This window comes from Candoia aspera, chromosome 1 (assembly GCF_035149785.1).
Source record: "Candoia aspera isolate rCanAsp1 chromosome 1, rCanAsp1.hap2, whole genome shotgun sequence".
NCBI classification, from domain to species: Eukaryota; Metazoa; Chordata; class Lepidosauria; order Squamata; family Boidae; genus Candoia; species Candoia aspera.
The window spans coordinates 176,460,726-176,479,725 of record NC_086153.1 but is presented as its reverse complement, the minus strand read 5'-3'; positions in this window follow the sequence as shown (position 1 = coordinate 176,479,725).

Here is a 19,000-nt window from a genome sequence, read left to right as displayed (position 1 = left end):
GAGACTAACACTCTCTCCCACTCCCTCTCATATGATTTATATGGCTCTTCCTGGAAGGGATGCAGAGTGCAGACGATGGCACCATCCTGACAATGTGGTGCTGCGGGTGGAGCTCATGCCCACAAGGTTTCCCTTGAGACATAGAAAGTTGTGAGTCATTCCCACCAAGAGAGGTGCCTGTTTATCAGCCAAGAGAATCAGCTTCAGAAGCCACAGCTGATTGTGGGAGATCTTAGAGATACAAATAGAGGGTTTTCCAAAGGGCCTGTAAATGTGGAAGAATGTTGAAGAAGAGGGCAGGGAAGGGAAGGACCAGCACTTGGAGGATCTTCAGAAAGAAGGACTTGCTCAGTTTCACAGCAAAGGGAGTTGCACCTGAAGTCCAGGACAGTATTAATATGAGGTAAGATTTCCACCCTGGGAATGCAGGGCCATTTTTCAAAATCTTCCTTTGCACAATCCCAGGATTCCTCTTTCTAGTTTGATACAGAGCTTTGACAAGCATGCCATGCTCTGAAGAAGTTCTGGCAGCCATTCTCAGTGGCAGAAGCAACTTTACAGCAGTAGAATTCTATCAGCTACTAATGTTGCTCTTCTTCTATTGTGCTGCGGGTGGGTTTAGGGGAGTACTTTTCAGAAGCAAAACAAATACATGCAGAAAAATATTCCACCAAATCCAGCATTCCAAGTTTGGATCCAGATTTAATTGCAGTATGCTTAGTGCAGATCCACAGACATCCACAGGACCTAAGCTAGCTATAACAAAATCCAGTATCACCAATTTCAGTACAACTGCTCTAAGTACAGTTCAGCCCGATCTACACTTTTGTCTCCAATAACCATCACTTAGATCAGGGGTTGGCAACCTGTGGCCCATGGCCTGATCTGGCCCACCACTGGAAATTACCCCAAAAGAAATATATCCACCTGGCTATATGTAAGGGAGAGCGTATAGCTGCTTTTGTGAGTGTTCACTGCCTCCTTGGGCAACCATGTTGGCAACAGATTCACCAGCTGCCTCTGCATGTACAGAGTAACAAGTTCCTCATCTGGTACTGGTAAAAGTGAGAGTGAGGCATGAGGCAGAGAAGGAAGAAAAAATGACAGCAGTGGCAGCATGGTCTCTGGCCCCTATATGGGAGAAGTTTCCTAACCCCTGATTAGATATAGGCATATAGTGGCTGGGTTCATACACTCAAAATGTGGTTTGGCTGATTTTGGCTTAGCAGACTGTGTGAACCCAATCTTTATATTAACCATGCTTTATAGTTTGGTATTATATGTGGATCTAGCCATTGTGACATGTACAACAAGCCATGGGTGAAACAACTGTGGGCTTAATGTGTATGATCCAAAGCACTACATCTGTCCATATACCATAGATTGGACCTCCAGACCCAGTCACTAATCAACTCTACTACAAACTCATAGGAATGATTTGTTGCTTTTTGAGGACAAAAAGTGTGTGTGAAAACTAAGCCACCATTTTCAGTGTCTCTGCAAAGTTCAAAGATTTCTTTTTCATTTAGAAAGGATTTACCATGAGATTGCAGACTTAACGCATATTTTTGCTCTGAAGTTATCCTCTGCTTCTGTTTAAATGAGGTCAGAAAACCTGACACATCATGATAATAAAATAAATATAATGAAGCTGTCCATGGTAAAAATGTGCACTTTTTTTTTGAAGTTTATGCCACCCACACTCTTTAGACTTCTTATTCTCGATATTTTTTTCTTTTCTTTTTCTATACACATCAAAGTATATTCCTGCCCAAAATCATATTTTTGTTTTTAATAGAGAGTCTGTACAGGAGACAGTCAAATTGAATAGCTTTCCAAATATTTATCTAAACTATGAACCAGACTGGGTATCTTCCATGGTCCTGATCCAAGAATATCTTGCACACCCTTTTTTTTCCACCTATAAACACAGCATTTCCCAACATTCCAACACAGGTAAAAATCAACAGTTTACAGCAGGATTGAAATCCCCCTTAGTCACTGCAGCTGGTTGCCAATTAAACATTGGTTCTATTGGCCATAGTTTGTCTATATATTGCTATGTTTTGAGAGAAATGTATAAGCATATTGCTTGCCTCAGATCATTTCCCCATTTTTACAAAAAATAAACTCTCTGAAAAGAAGAAGAAAGGCAGAAAGGTGTGTGTGTGCGTGTGCAAGAGTGTAAAAGACTATTTCTAAAAGGAGAAATATGTGTATGCATGCAAGCACACCAGAAGTTCAAAGCTAGCTTTGATTTTTTGAAGCAACAATCAGAACTCATGAAGATGGAATCTTTTAATGTAATCTATGATGAAAAAGGATTTTTTAATTTTAGTTTTTGTAAGGGCTTGGTAATGTTCTTTTCATTTCTTTTAAAAGACCCAGAAGTTTTAACCAGCATTTCCTGTCCTTGTTTATGAGCAGCATTCCACTAGGACTGGCAGCCAGTAAGACTAATGTCATCTGACACCCTTGAGCCTCTTGGAACGGAACAGGATTATGTGGGTGGATGGAAAACTACTTTGGGGCCAATTGTTGCTCATCGTGCTTTTTCTCTTGTTAAGCAGACACCCGGTATATGCCCTAAGATTTGTGGAAAAAAATACATTCCTCCCTAATATGAATGTATTTAGAGGTAACAAGGAGTATAGACCTCATCAACACAAAGATGGGGTAAGGAACTGTGGAATCCAACCTTCCCACATCCCGTGCATATATTTCGGGAAAAACCAAGCATATCCTTGGGCTCCAAAGTCCATGCTACCTTTGCTAGGCATGCTTTTTGGAACCGATGGGTGTTAGGATTATTTGGAAGTGTGCCATTCACCTTTGGTGATCCTTTCAGCTACAAAGGATCTCATACCTTGCCTCAAGTGGCAAACAAAGCAGTCCAATCGATCTGCTGGCCAGCCACTTGTGCCACTGTGATACAGGTGTAATTCAGTCAGGTCCTGATGCAGGCCCAGCAGATGCAGAAAGGGAAGCAAGAAACATATCAGAAAGGCAAGAACTCAACAGTTATCCTATCCTTCCAATATCCATTGTAATGGCACAAACACACACCTGCTGTGGAAGACTAGACTAACTATGCCTTTTTTGTCAGCCATTGCCCAAAAGAGCCAATCACACCATGTGCTGAGACCATACCCTCACAACGCTGCTCCGACAACACCTTCCTGCCCTACTAGACACAGAATATTGCCCCACGAGCACAATAAGAGCACCACAGCCCTATCAGTTACAGGAGTATCTTTAGCCCAGGAAGCTGGGAAGTTCCATAATACACACAGGTCTGCTCCAGCCAGACAACAGGTAAGCACTCTTTTGCCTAATCCACACGTATGCAGGGGACACAACTGCTAGGCACTCAGGAGCCTCCCAGATTTGCTGGCAGCAGACCTGTGCCAGGAAAGGGGACTTTTGGCAGAGCTAGGAAACAAGCCACAACAGTGTTTTCACAAGGACAAATGGGAGATACTGGCAGAACATGCTATCTATGCTACAGATCTAGCTCAAATCTTAAACTATCTGAGCCAATCTAGCTGGAGCATAACATGATGGTATAAAGCCTGGTTCCTCCTTTTCCATGCTTTTTTCACTAGCTTATTGGATATGCATAAATCCACAATGTAAGAACAAAGAAGAAAGTGGTGTTATAATTCAGCACCCTGAAGACAACTAGCACTATTCAAATGCCTGTGTCAAGGGTAAGCTCCTGGGGTACTCTAGATGTTTGGGGTTACAATTCCCCCAAATCTTGACCATGCCTGCTGTGGCTTTTAGGTTTGTAGTGTAAAGGTGTTGGGTTGCTCATGTTCAGAATAATCCCCCTCCACACCCACACAAAGCAGTTTCCATGATGATGTTGCTATCCCGCCCTGTTGCCAGGGGCCCTGTTCTGATATTCTTGACAGGAGTTAGGTCAGGGAACTCAAACACAAATTGCCATGAATACCACAGGAGATCCACTAGCTAGAGGCAGCAACACTGAAGTCTTTTCCTACATTGATACAATGGACTCCAGTAAGTCAAAACTGAAGATAATGAAGAGTGGAGTCCTTGGTGCTTTCTGAGCCTTGTTGTTTTCTTGCAGACACTTTATTGCCAGACTAGGCAACACAGCACTGAAGATGTTGCCTAGTCTGGCAATGAAACATCTGCAAGAAAACAAGGCTCAGAGAGCACCAAGGACTCCACAATTCAACCCTGAGCTACAAATATTTGCTTCAATAATGAACAGCATTCACATTAAATGTAAATGAAATGACTTGACTGTGAAACAGAGCTACTTTTTCACCATTCCACTTTGGTTGCCTGTGTGGGTTGCACAAAATAACCCAGAGGGCCTCAAGTCTGATTTAGGCAAACTATCCATCCTCAAGTCTCTAAACCTCTGATTTAGATGAACTACCTATCCTCTAAATCTGCAACTCTAACTTGGAGGTTCTAGAGATACCAGCCTACGTGACTGCGATATACAAGCCAGAGCCCTGTGTTTTAGAGGTACTGGCTGACATGTTCTGTGCATGCATAGCTGTATGCCCCAAGGCCACTTTCTGCATACGAACACAAGCCCTGAACACAAGGACAACAGGGAGAGAATGCATGTGACATTCATAATGTTGCAGCAGAGTTCTCAGCACAGCCTTCCTCCCCACTTGCCTCTGGGGCAAAGAACACCTGAACAAGGCTGATTTTTCATTTATTTATATTTAATTTATTTACAAAAGGGACTGTCTCTTTCCTGTCGTGTGTCTTCCCCTTTCAGTGAAATGTCTTTTAAAATGCCTTTTAGAAGGACCTGCCCAAGCAAAATTAAGAAATGGATGTAGAGTTTCTTAGTACCCAGGTCAGGGTAGATGCCCTGCCTGGGATTTTGGAAGACATCCAGCTTGCTTTTCAGCACAGCATAGAAATGAACATTTTGCCAGTTGGGTTTTTTCTTCCAGTTTAAAAGGACATTGATATACTGGAGCAAAGCAAGTCCTATGAAGAACAGTCAAAAGACCTGGGTACATGTTCAGCTTGCAGAAGAGACGGTTGAGCGGGAACGTGATAGGTTTGGACTTGTTCTCACTTGCTCCAGAGGGAAAGGCTACAACTAATGGCATGAAGCTTCAGGGATGTAGGCACCGATTCGACATTAGGAAAACTCCTTGACAGTAAGAGCTGTCAGTCAGTGGAACAGGTTACCGCCTGGAGTGGTTTCTTCTCCTTCACTGGAGGTTTTCAAATGAAGGTTGGGTAGTCATCTATTGGGGATGATGTAGTGAATCTGCAGTGTGCAGGGAGTCGGACTTGATGCCCTCTTTGGTCCCTTCCAATTCTATGATTCTATGGTTATCCTTATCATCGCATTGCAGTAATAAAGACTAACCTACAGAATTAAAAAAGGAAATAAGATTTGCTGGTTTAAATGTACCTGAAGAAATCTAAGCAATGGTAAGAAAGCCAGATTTAACCAAATTCCCAGCAGGCTGGTCCCAGAGTTTCTATATGCTCAGGTTTTGTTCAGAACTTTCTGAGGGTAGAAGCAACTCCAATGATTTCTTTTGTTACCTCTCCTCTTCCTCCTCCTCCTTTCACAGCAGCCCATTTGTCATGTCACCTCAGGAACCTGCTGAGACCAAGGGAACGGGCATTTTCTTCTGTGAGGTCCCCACACCAGCAACCCCCAGATGCATCAGCTGCCCCTCACACCTCATGGATTTCAACATGGCACACAGCTCTGCTCCTGCCGGCACCCTTGTCATTCCTCTGCTCCTTTTGCAAAACCCTTGAGCCTTTCTAACTCACACCCTTCCACCAATATGCCTATAATTTATCGTGAAAAGAAAAGGGAAAACATTTTTGCCACATCCTAAGAGCACTGTTTGGGGCATGGAGTGAGTGGAAAGATAAATGCAAGCCCATTTTTCTTTAGCACCACAACCTGGTCCTAGATGGGGCAATAGCAGAAGTAAGGCAGGGAAACCTCATCTTCTGTTCAGCTGATCTTTCTTTTGCTTGTCCACCCAGACATAGTAAGATTAATAATCATGTTCTCCAAATTTTCTAGAGCAGAGTTTCTCAACCTTGGCAACTTGAAGATGTGTGGACTTCAACTCCCAGAATTCTGGCTGGGAGTTCTGGGAGTTGATGCCAGTTCATGCTGGCTGGGGAATTCTGGGAGTTGAAGTCCACACATCTTCAAGTTGCCAAGGTTGAGAAACACTGATCTATGGGATCACTTGGGAGCCACTTTGTTGTAGGACTGTTGGAGGAAATACTCATTTACAAAGGGAAGGAGGAAGCAGATTAATATAAAATATGTTTATAGTTTTGGAAACAACCATAAATCCAATAATGCACCTTGGCCCAGCTGGAAAGGCTGTAAGCAAATTACCTGTTTGCTGTTGATGAAAACTTCAAGGATCTTTCTGCTGTCCCTTTTCATAGTTCTTCAGACAGAAGAACTTCTACTCAGAGAAACTTCAGGATACAATAGTAACTAGCTGGCCTTAGTTGCTCTTGCAACCTAAGCATAGTTGGACCTGGTTAATAGCTAGATGGGAGAACAACAGGATATCAACTAGGATGTGAATTAGATTGGGAAATTAAAAAAAAAATCTCAGACAGTCACAGTGGCAAACTGTTTCTACGTTATTAAGACAACTATATGGAATCAGTCTCCAGGATGAAGCTTATGGTCCTTGCCTTTATAAGCAGAAGATGGCTTCAAATAAAGGCCTGCTACGCCACCACATTGTTTCAGGAGGTAGGGTGTTCTTTGGAGGGATGAGTGAAGAATGCCAGGAATGTAACACAAGAGTGTGTACTTCCAGCAGGATCACTCAAGACATGAAGGTCATTGCAGCTGCCAAGGTAAAAGCAAGCAGGCACCTAATATTGGGTAGCAGCAACACAGCAATATGCTGGAGGCTGATTATCACCTTGGTAACAATGGCAAAGGCATCACTTCATACTGTGTAGGAGAAGACAATGGTAAAACCCTCCTGTATTTTACCAAGAAAACCACATGAATAAGTAAGATAAAGTAACTGACAATATAGTGCTCGATGATGGGTCCCTCAGGTCAGATGGTACTCAACATGCTACCGAGGAAGAGCTAAGGATCTTTTGGAGTACTAATGGTGTTTATGAAGTGATTAGTAAAGCCTATGGAACCTTTAGTTACCAATGTTGCTAAATTTGAAGCTGCAAAGATAGAATTACAGTGGGAACATGGAACATAAGGAACATGAGCACGGAAAAGCTCAACACAGTAAAGATTAAATGAATTGACTACACATTTGACATCTTAGTCATCTGCGAATTGAAATGGACTGGAATTGGGCACTTTGAGTCAAAAAATTATACTGATTATTATTCAGTATAATAAAAAAATAAAGAAGGAACAGTATTGATTTTATAATCAGGAAGGATAAAGCAATGTACTTGGGTACAATGCAGTCAGTGGCCAAATATTATTGATTAGACTTTCCAGACAATCCTTTAATGTAATGATTATTCAAATTTATGCTCCAACCACTGATGCAGACGAGGAGGTTGATGAGTTTTATGCTCAAGGTCAATCTGAAATTCACAGAATATGCAAGCAAGTTGTGCTGCTTGTGGTTGGAAACTGGAATATCAAAGTTGGAAAGAGTAATAAAGAAAACATAATTTTACTATATGGCTTAGGAAACAGAAATGAAGCAGGAGAACAACTTATTGGTTTCTTCCAATCCAATTGTTTCTTCATTACTGACACAGCCTTTAAACAACCAAATGACATCTATGGATCTGGAAATCACCAGATGGAATGTACAGAAATCAAACTGACTATATTGTTGGTACAAGGAGTGGAAGTGCTGTTATAACAGCAAAGACATGGCCAGGATCTGATTGTGGAACAGATCACAAACTGCTTATGTGCAAGTTGCAAGTCAAGCTAAAGTGGAAGAAAGCCAACCAGTTTCCACAACATGATCTTCAGCATATGTCCACCATTTTCAGGGAGAACATCAGGAATTATTTTAAATTCCTGTACCTCATTGACTGGGGACATGAGGAACTGTGGAATGAACTTAAAGAAGTTGTTAAGGATGAATGTAAAAAAGCCAAAGATGAAGAAACAGAAGAAAGCAGACTGGATGTCAGAATGAACAGTAAAATTGCCAAGAAGAGAAGCCAAAGCCAAGTAAAGATTTCAAGGAGTTTAACAAAGAATTTCAGAATTCTTTGTTAGAAGAAAAACAAGAAAAAACAAGAAATCATATTCCTAATTGTTATTGGAGAAATTTTGTACAGAGTAAAATCCATACACATTTTAAAAAGAAAAAGGAAAGTCAGAAAAAGTAAGAAGTAAATAAGTAAGAAAGAAAAAAGAAAAGACAGAAAGGAAAGAAAAAAAAAGAAAAAAAGAAACATCTTGAGGTCTTCTTTACATTTATATTTTATACTCTTTATATAGTTATATCGTGGCTACCTTCTTCCCATATTCTACCCTTTCTAATCATCAAACCCATAAGTCACAAGTTCATTTTTTTCTGTTTTCAGCAAGAAGTCCATAAAGGGTTTCCAGGCACTAACAAATGCAGTTATTGTCTTTTCTCTAATCAAACAAATCAATTTTGCCACCAGCTGTCTTTGTATGTGTGTGCATCTGGAGTCAGGAACATCTTTTGAAGTAGCTGTGTGAACCTTGCAAAAGACAGGGCTGCTTTAATGATTTGAAGAGAAATGCCTCATCTGTGCTTCTGCATATTTCAAGACTTCATTTGGATGCTTTGCATTTACTCTCCTCTCAGCAAACAGCCTTTAAATGTGTTTGTTTTCTGTAAATAAAATTATTTTTATAGAAATGCCTGGTGTGTGACTTCTCTGATCTCTCCTGGGCCAAATGCTTTCTAGCACTCTGCCAACAGGTTATGGGCCCAGTAAGCAGCCCAGTGAACCCAGTAAAACCCAGAGAGAATAGAGAGATCAGCTCCACACCTCATGCACAATTTAAAGGCTGGTAGCAAAGACCTGTGAAGACTTTCTTTGGAGCCACCTGGAGATTTTCCAGCAACTGCCGGTCTACAGGACAAAGAAGCCAGCTGAGGTGACTTGCAAAAGAAGGAAGAAGCCATGGCTACCTCCCAGCCCTCAGCGATGCCTCTGGAGTGCCTATCAGAGACCAACTATTTGAATTGGGCCCTGAAGATGGAGATGTATCTTTGCAGAGAGAATCTTTGGCTGCCAATTGGTGAGCAAACCCCCCAAAACCCCAGTACTGAATTGCTTGATGAGCAGGCTAGAGCCACCATTATCCTGGGAGTTGAGGACAATCAGCTAGTCCACGTGTGGGGTATGCAGTCTGCAAAGCAACTTTGGGACGCTTTGAGAGACGTGTACGTAAAGGCAACAGCAGGGAGTAAAGTTACCCTGACAAAAAAGCTGTACAAAGCCTACCTTGCAGAAGGAGATAGCCTTCCTGAGCACCTGCATCATATTCAGCAGCTGTTTGTTGAGTTGCAGGAGAGAGGAATGGAATTTACACCTCTCACAAAATCCTATATCCTCCTGTCCTCACTGAATGAAACGTGGGACACGCTGATTTGTACCCTGGAGGCTATGCCTGAAGCAGACCTCACCCCGTTGTATGTTACACAGTGCTTACTCGCTGAATGGGAGAAGAGAGAGGAAAGATCCCCCCCATCTCTTCTGGAAAGCTGCAGTACCAGAAAACAAGGGAAAGGAAGCTGAGGCCAGAGTGCTAGCCAGCCAGCGATGCTTCACTTGTGGTTCAGCTGGACATTTGCAGAAAGACTGTGTCTTGAGACCCAAGAGTAGAAAGACAGAGAAGAAGAACACACAGGCAACACAGAAGAAGGCTCTTCAGACAACCCAGATTGCACAGGTTGCTGAGAAGGGTAATTCTGATGTATGGGTGTTAGATTCTGGGGCCAATTGTCATTTATGTAATTGTAAAAGCTCTTTTGTGTCACTGTCTAAAACTGAAAGACAAAGTGTATCTTTGACTGATGTGTCTGTGACCAAAATTATGGGACAAGGTGATTTGTATTTATCCTGCTTGGGAGAAACTATAAAAGGTGTGTTGTATGTGCCAGATTTACAATCAAACCTTTTATCTGTGGCACAATTGGCTGCAACAGGGTATGTCATAACGTTTAAGAAAAATGGTTGTGAGATACGTAAAAATGGAAAATTGTGTGCTACTGGTATATTAAAAGACTTCTTGTACATTGTGCAACATACAAGGAAGCCAAGCTGCAAGGCTGCAGTTGGCAACACGCCATATCATGACCAATGTGTACACCTGATGCACAGGAGATTTGGTCATGCTAATTTCAAGTATATAGCACAACTGCCACAGCTGTGTGCTGACCTAAAGATAAAACCCTGTGATAAATACTTAGACTGTGTAGTTTGCAAAGAATGCAAAATACTAAAAGCTCCTGTGAGTAAGCACAGTGACAGAGTTACAACTAGACCTTTGGAAATTGTACACTCTGACATTATTGGTCCTTTTGCTCCAAGTCTTGGACAAGCAAGGTATGCAATGACCATCATTGATGATTTCTCAAGATATACATTTATCTACATCTTAAAACATAAAGATCAGGCATTTGAGAAATTTAAAGGTTTTGTGACATGGGCAAATAGAAAATTCCCTAGGCCTGTATCTGCACTCCAATGTGATAGAGGAGGAGAGTACCTTTCTCACAAATTCAAAAGGTTCCTAGTGGAAAAGGGGATAGAACAAATTCTTTCTAACCCTTATACCCCTCAGCAAAACGGTGTTGCTGAAAGAAAAGGCAGAACCTTGCAAAATGCGATGGAATGCATGCTTAAAGATTCACATTTATCTTTTAAGTATTGGGGAGAGGCAATATCTACTGCTTGTTATGTACAAAACAGATTGTATAACTCTGTGATTCAGGACACTCCATTCCATTTGTTTTATGGTGTGAAACCAAAGGTAAACCATCTTAAGAGCGTTTGGTAGCACTGCATGGGTTTATATACCAAAACAACAGAGAAGGAAAGGAGGCCCCACAACAAAGAAAGCCATCTTTGTTGGCTATGGACAAAGCCAAAGGAGCTATAGGTTCATAATGGGAGAGAAATTGATAATTAGCAAAAGCGCTTCTTTTGCTGAACAAAACTGGGGGAGATTAAATTCTAGCTCTCCAGTTGATCTGACCACCACAAGAGAACAGCAAGGACTTGCTGATGGTGATCTTTTGCCTGATGAGGACATTAAACCAGAAAAGCAAACTGAACATCTGTCTGATGAGACAGATGCTTCTCAGGAAAGTGATAGGAGTCAAAATTTAAGCCCTGTATTACCTCGCAGATCTTAGAGAAGTAATAAAGGTGTTCCTCCATCACGTTTTCAGGCTGAAACAGTAAAGGCTTTTCACATATTCACAGAACCTGAGTCTTTAGAACAAGTGAATGCTTTACCACCTAAGATTGCACAAAACTGGCATTCTGCCATACAACAGGAGTTAGCATCCTTGAAAGAAAATAAAACATGGAAACTGGTAAATCTACCTCCCAATGAATGCTGTCTAGGTTGTAGGTGGGTTTTCAAACAGAAAAGGGATGCTGATGGCAAAATCCAAAAATATAAAGCAAGGTTAGTTGCAAAAGGGTTCACTCAAAGGAAAGATTTAGACTTTGACAAGACTTTTGCACCAGTTACTAAAGGTGAATCAATTAGATTACTGTTAAAAATTGCTGCACTCAAAGGAATGTCAGTTCACCACTATGACATTCAAACTGCATTTCTCTATGGTGATTTAGACAAATTATACATGCAGCAACCCCCTGGCTATGAAAAAGGGGAGAATCTAGTCTGTGAACTACAGAAATTAATCTATGGGTTAAAACAAGCTGCTAGATCCTGGAACCAAAAATTAGATGAAAAACTGCAGAATTTTGGTTTTGAAAAAGGAAAAGCAGATCCATGTGTATATATGAAGAAAGACAAACAAGGCTGTATGTATCTGTGCATTTATGTTGATGATTTGCTGCTGTTCACACCAACAGAAAAACAAAGGCTTGATTTTGAAGCCTGCATGAAAAGCCGTTTCACATTAAAAAGCCTTGGAACTGTAACAAATAACCTTTGTTGTTTATTCGTTTAGTCGCTTCCGACTCTTCGTGACTTCATGGACCAGCCCACGCCAGAGCTTCCTGTCGGTCGTCAACATCCCCAGCTCCCCCAGGGACGAGTCCGTCACCTCTAGAATATCATCCATCCATCTTGCCCTTGGTCGGCCCCTCTTCCTTTTGCCTTCCACTCTCCCTAGCATCAGCATCTTCTCCAGGGTGTCTTGTCTTCTCATTATGTGGCCAAAGTATTTCAGTTTTGCCTTTAATATCATTCCCTCAAGTGAGCAGTCTGGCTTTATTTCCTGGAGGATGGACTGGTTTGATCTTCTTGCAGTCCAAGGCACTCTCAGAATTTTCCTCCAACACCACAGTTTGGAAATATACAGGAAGGATGGTAGCTTTCTGTTAAACCAAAGGGGAGATAATGTTAAAATATTGTGAATGGAAAGACACAAAGAGTTAACAAAGCAAATTGGTTTGCATCTTATTCTGTAGTATAAAAAGGGGAGTGTTAATATGTTTTCTACTACAGATTAAGGTTACTATGGTAACTAATCATTTTGGCCGGGTGAAGGGGTTGAATTTAATTGTCCCCTTTTCATGTGTTAATGGTTGCATTGCCTAAGGGAAGAACTTGCCTGGACTTGTTTTAGTTTCAGTTTCCCTTCTGTGTAGGCTTGCAGAGAATATGCAGCTGAGAGAAATCTCTCCTCTCAGCAAACAGCCTTTAAATATGTTTGTTTTCTGTAAATAAAATTATTTTTATAGAAATGCCTGGTGTGTGACTTTTCTGATCTCTCCTGGGCCAAATGCTTTCTAGCACTCTGCCAACAAAACCACCCCGCTACAGTCTGCCAAGAAAACGTCGTGAAACCAGTGTCCCCCCAAAGGGTTAGACATGACTCGGTGCTTTCATAGGGGACCTTTCACTTTCACACTTATTTACTTATTGTGCTTACATGCCATCAGACTCAGAAAACAAGTCCCCGTGGTTTACATAATAATAAACATAAAAATACGATAAAGACCTGTAAACCAATATAAGCCCAATTCTACCAAGATACAATGCATTTAGTGGTTAACCCGGAGACCCTGAGTTCTAGTCCCGCCTTAGGTACAAAGCCAGCTGGGTGACTTTGGGCCAGTCCCTCTCCCTCAGCCCTGGGAAGCAGGCAAGAGCGAACCACTTCTGAAATCTTGCCAAGAAGACTATAGTCCAGGCAGTCACCAGGAGCCAACACTGAGTCAAAGGCACACACGCAATCCATTTATCCACAGTCCTGGGTTCATTTATGCAAGCTACTTGTTCTAACATTTTCTGTTTTGTTTTCTCAGTCTGGCAAAAAGAAACATGGAAGGAAATAAGCTTAGTGCACCAGCATTAAACTCATTAGTGCATAGGTTCATTAAGTCCCAATTCGGAGCTCCAAGTGGTTATCTGAATGTTCAGTTGATTTGCTCTGACATTTTAACCTGTGATGAATTCTCGTCCAAGCGTTAACAGGCAAAGGACTACTTGGATAGAAATAACATGCAAGGAGGTTCGTAAAGCTGGTGTGATCCTTTCAATGTTGTTGGACTACCACTCCGATGATTCAGTTTGTTTATGGCTGATGGAATTAGAGGCCAACACAATCTGGAGGGTTACAGGTTGTTTCCTGTTGTATAAATTCATACATCTATTGAAAGAATGAAAATCTTAGCAGACTTGGGGCAGCAGGGGAAAAGCACACAGCAAAGGATTTTCAAATAAATACATACAGTAAAACCAGTCAGCATTTACTAAAAGTAGCTGTGATTTCAGGAGAGAATTAAATTGGATAAGAAATATTCCTAATAGGATTTACATTATCAGATTACTTAATTAGTTCTAGCTTTTAGTTATGAATAATGACCTTCTGTGAAGGGAGGCAGAGAAGTGACTGTTTATTTAAATGGTAATCATTTGAATCTCTGTAACTGACTCCTAGGGAGAAGGAGTCGTGACTCCTGCTGTTTTCTAAGAAGGATGACCAAGTTCCAGCAATCATACAGCTAACAAGTATGAAGTTCATCTGATATGGCGGTTTGCCTTTGTGGTACAAAACCACTTTCATGTCATTGTCAAGGACGGGCTGCGTTCCCCTCTGTGTGTGTGTGTGTGTGTGTGTGTGTGTGTGCGCGCGCGCGCACGCATACATAGGTGAGTATGCTGCACAAGAACTCAGTCATTTCTCAGTGCCAGAGGGTTTACTGGTTAAGTATGCCGATGCATAATTACTGATATTCCCATAAATTAAGATGGCTGGATTTTAACATACACACACAGACACTCCATAGTAAGGGAGACCAAACTAATCAGACTTTGGGACTGGAAGTATTTTTACACAAGAACATACATACTGCTGAAAGATCCTTGGAGATGGGGAAACAGCATTTTCAAAATATTTGAAGGAGCCAAGTTAACATATAATACTAGAAATCATTTTCTGTGTTGCCCTAGGAGAGGTATGGAAATTAAATTCCTTTCTCCATATGGGCCATACCAAAACTGAGTGTTGTCAAGCTCCTGCCCCTGCTGATTACTAATCTGTGCAATAGCTGAATCCCTACTAAATTTGTTCAGCAAAACCAAGATGCAATACCCAGAAAGTGGGAATTAATGAACCCTTTAAAAGACAGCAAATGACAGGTAGTACTGGTGAACTTCTGTACAAAACAAAATGGGATGCTTGTTTACATCAGTTTCAGTGATATGGAGGGCAAACAACACACATGGGAAAGTGTGTGCAGAATCACCACTGTCTGTCTGTTTCTTTCTTTCGCATTTGCAAGGGACCATTTGCCTCTTTCAGAAGTGAAGCTCAAAGTGCTAAAATCAGGAGTTCTGTGAGGGTAAGATCTGGAGGCAAAGATCATCAGAATGGCCAGGAAACTTGCATCAAACATAAGGAAGACTAGGCTACCAGCTGAAATGAAAAATACACATTACTGTTGAACACCCCTTCCCCTAATACCACTCAACCCAGGATTTTAAATTTCCTAAGTGCAGCACCATCTAGAGAAATGAAAGAGCCCGAACCCTGATCTGGAACTTTAGTACATGTCATTATCCAGCAGAAAGGTCAGCCAAAAAAAGTACATTCAAAACAGGATTAGTATTTCTCAGCCATGTTCCACCTATAACCATTCTTTCCTGGAAGAAAACGAATACTGATTGAGGGTGGCGTGGGAGGGAAGCATCTATTTACTAAGAAATCAGAATACAGAGCATTCCTTTCCAGTATTCCAAAGCTAGTAGTGCTAATATTGGATGGAAGGATGGAAGGGGCAATGACTACATAACAGAAAATAGTACCTTGTCTCAGTACGGAAAAAATTTACATGAATATTTGACAATGCCCAACTTGGGGTATTTGCAAACATGGCTATAAAAGCTGCTTGGAATTTACTGGGAAAATGCTTTATGCTTCAACTCAAGTATAAAAGAGCAAAGAAAATCTGGGGGGTGGGGTGGAGATGGTCTTTCTGGAAGTAAGGAACAGGATTTCAGTATCTGTGTTGCATGCCTGCCATTATAGCTGCTCTTCCACGAAGGAAGCCCAAAAGATTTCACTTCTAAACATCAGGGAAGATGAATAAGGGGGCTTTCACTAACATCAAAACTGGGAAAGCACATATGGCTTGGCACGCAAGAGGAAGCAACAAGGAGCAGAGGTGTGATTTGTACGTCTGGAGTGTAACGTCGAAAGAGGAAATTCACATGACTTCCCTGCAGTAAGACGGGCTGGCGCCCTGCACAGAGACACCTCATATCGCTCAACAAGTTTCTTCGGAAGGTGTTAAGCTAAATTCCAAAAAGCTGATGCCAGTCATTCAGCTTCCTGTTAATACCTGAAGCTACTCTGGGATAAACTCCTGAATTCAGATTTCCTTCATTGCTACCAAATAAGGATTTTATTTATTATTTTCTATCCCACCTTTATTATTTTATTTACTTTATTATTATTTATTTTATTATTATTATGGTAATTTTTCTATTAAAAATACAGCTTTTTCATTATCCCTAAATCAATTATTCTGAAATGTCCATGCTTTACTTCTCCAGCTAGAACACATATAGCAGCAAGGTGATATAACCTGAAAGCAAGCAGGGGAGCACCCTAGCAGTTATATTCCGAATGGGCACCAATTATTACAATTTTTGACAGTTTAATTACATAAATTGTGTAATTTCTAATTACATGTATCAGGGGTGGGCAACTGTTTTATCTGAATACAACGTGGTGCAGGGGGAGGACCCAGGCATGGTCTGTGAATGGTTAAGGTCAAGATACACTTATACACATATAGGTAGTCCTCACCAACCACAATTGGTACTGGTAATTCCATTGCTAAGTGCCATGGTCGCTAAGTGAAAAATCATGTGACAGGGTTGTTGTGGGGAAAACAGGAGGAGGAAGGAGTATTTGGTACATTTGCGGCCTTATTTATAAAAAACAATACAGGTGGGATAGAAAATAAATAAATAACATTGTTGTAGCCCTAGTTTTACTCTAAACATGGATTGGAGCTGCTTCAGCCCGGTTCTCCTCCAATACACATACACACACACTACATACTTGCAGTAAATTCTGAAGTTTTATTTCAATAACTGGAGGGTGCTGCCTATCAAAAACTGCTCCAACTATGTAATATCAGATGTACATGTGGGTGATAAGTTCTCATTTATAGCATGTAAGACAGTAGCATTCCATTTATTCAACTTTACATTCTCTGACAATTCCGTCTCTCAAATAACTTTTATATTTTGGGAACAGTTTACTGAAATACAATCATTTACTGAAAGGTATGTTCTATCAGAAAGGGATGTGGTGGCGCTGCGGGTTAAACTGCTGAGCTGGCCAATTGGAAGGTCAGCAGTTTGAATCCGCGTGACGGGGCAAGCTCCCATTGCTAGTCCCAGCTCCTGCCAACCTAACAGTTCGAAAATATGCAAATGTGAGTAGATTAATAGGTACCGCTTCAGCGGGCAGGTAACGGCGTTCCGTTTAGTCATGCCGGCCACATGACCATGGAAGTGTCTACAGACAAACGCCGGCTCTTCGGCTTTGAAACGGAGATGAGCACCGCCCCCTAGAGTCGGACACTACTGGACTTAATGTCAAGGGAAACCTTTACCTATGTTCTATCATGTTCAACGAAACTCATCCTCTAGCAAGTGTTTAGACTGCACCATAATCCAGCTTACATTTCTTTACTCAAAAGTTCCATTGGGTTCAACAGACTTAATCCTAGGGGTTAGTATCTAGGTTCTAGAGACTAAATCGGTGAAAAGGGGTGTGTTGGGGTGTATGGGTGTGTCTATCAGACAGGCAGAAGAGGTAGATACGGTGCAGCAAAGAATATATGAGCAGTGTGTAAAGTTACTGCAACTTTGGGATCCTTCCAGTTGGATATACAATCCATGAAAATCTCATGCAGAATTAAATAGCCCTTTTCTTCACTTTAGTAGAGCTGTGAATTTCTCTTCCTTTAGAAGGTTAGTTGTGAACAGTATCCACTCAAATATGCGCACTATCTTGAGAATCTCAGCTCTTTACTGCTCCTTTATCGCAAGTTTTGGCGGCCTCTAAGCCCACCTCCCCGCTTCGGGCGCCTCGCCTCGCCCCTCTCCCGCCCCCGCCGAACTGCGGCTCCACGCCGATGGCCTCACTCTCCAGGAATGCACGCGTTTCTGACTATCGCGCAGGATAAGGTCTTTCACCCACCCGGTGAAGATAAAAAGCCTGGAATCAGGAACGTTCGTTTAAGAAGTCGCGGCAGATGAAAGCGTTATTCCCAGGGCAGCGGCTCAAAGAGAGTTGGGGCGGGGGGGAGAATCAGGTCTTCAAGCCAGAGCTAGACTGCGGCTTTGTTTTCTCGCAGCCGCCGTGCAACCTGCAAAGGAGGCCCAACTTACTTCCTTTGTGAGAACGGCCCGGAGAGGACTTCCCACAAACCCTGCACTCCCCTCTCCCCTCATTTTTCTCCACTGCTGGCGTGAAGGGAACTCTCCTTCCCTCCTGCCTGGCAGACAAGACTTGGGCAATATGGATTTCCATGTCGTCCCCCGGCCCTCGCCGGAGCCGAGGAGGCCTCCTCGCCACCCCACTGCAAGCGCAGGAAATTGCTCTTCAGGAGATCAAGGCTTCCAGGCATGTGCCCTGCAAACGATCGTTTCCGAGGGGAGTCGCCTTTCTCCCGCCGCCTCTCCCAGCCAGCGGACGGCAGCGCCGGCGCGAGCCCAGCGCCTCCCAGCTGCCTCTTAAACGCTCAGCTACAGGGGTGATTAGCGGTCGCAGCGGGGCGCTCTGAGAAGAAAAGACTCGGAAGGAGGCCTGGCAGCGGTTGCCAGGAAACCAGGGCCTGTGAACGCGCCACTCCGGGAGCTAAAAAGGCAAACCCGAAAGCCCGGGCCGAGCGTCCGCGCGTGCGGGGGGAGACGCAGTCTCGGAAGATTAGCTCTCGCAGCTCCCGAGGGGCTTCCCTGTACCTCGGATGATCCGGGAAGGGGCTAGTCTAGCGAGGATTCAAACCTCCTTTTTTGAGGTTTGGCATATTGTGTGTGAACGTAGTCATTGTGGTTTATAAAGCATGGTTTACCTTTAGCATGTTGTTGAACCCACTTAATTATGATTGAGTCAACAAGCCATTTGTAAGCAAGCCATGGCTTAATGGGCTGTAAAACAACAAAATCTAATCCACAGAACCAATGTAAGTTAAAGAGGATCAGAATAAATAGCAGCCCATGCTATATACATATTCTCATAAAACGACTAACAAGTGAAAATCACTACAGTACAACAAAATGCCCAGAGACGGAATGGTTGGAGCTCCTAATATCAATAGAAGGAATATATAGATG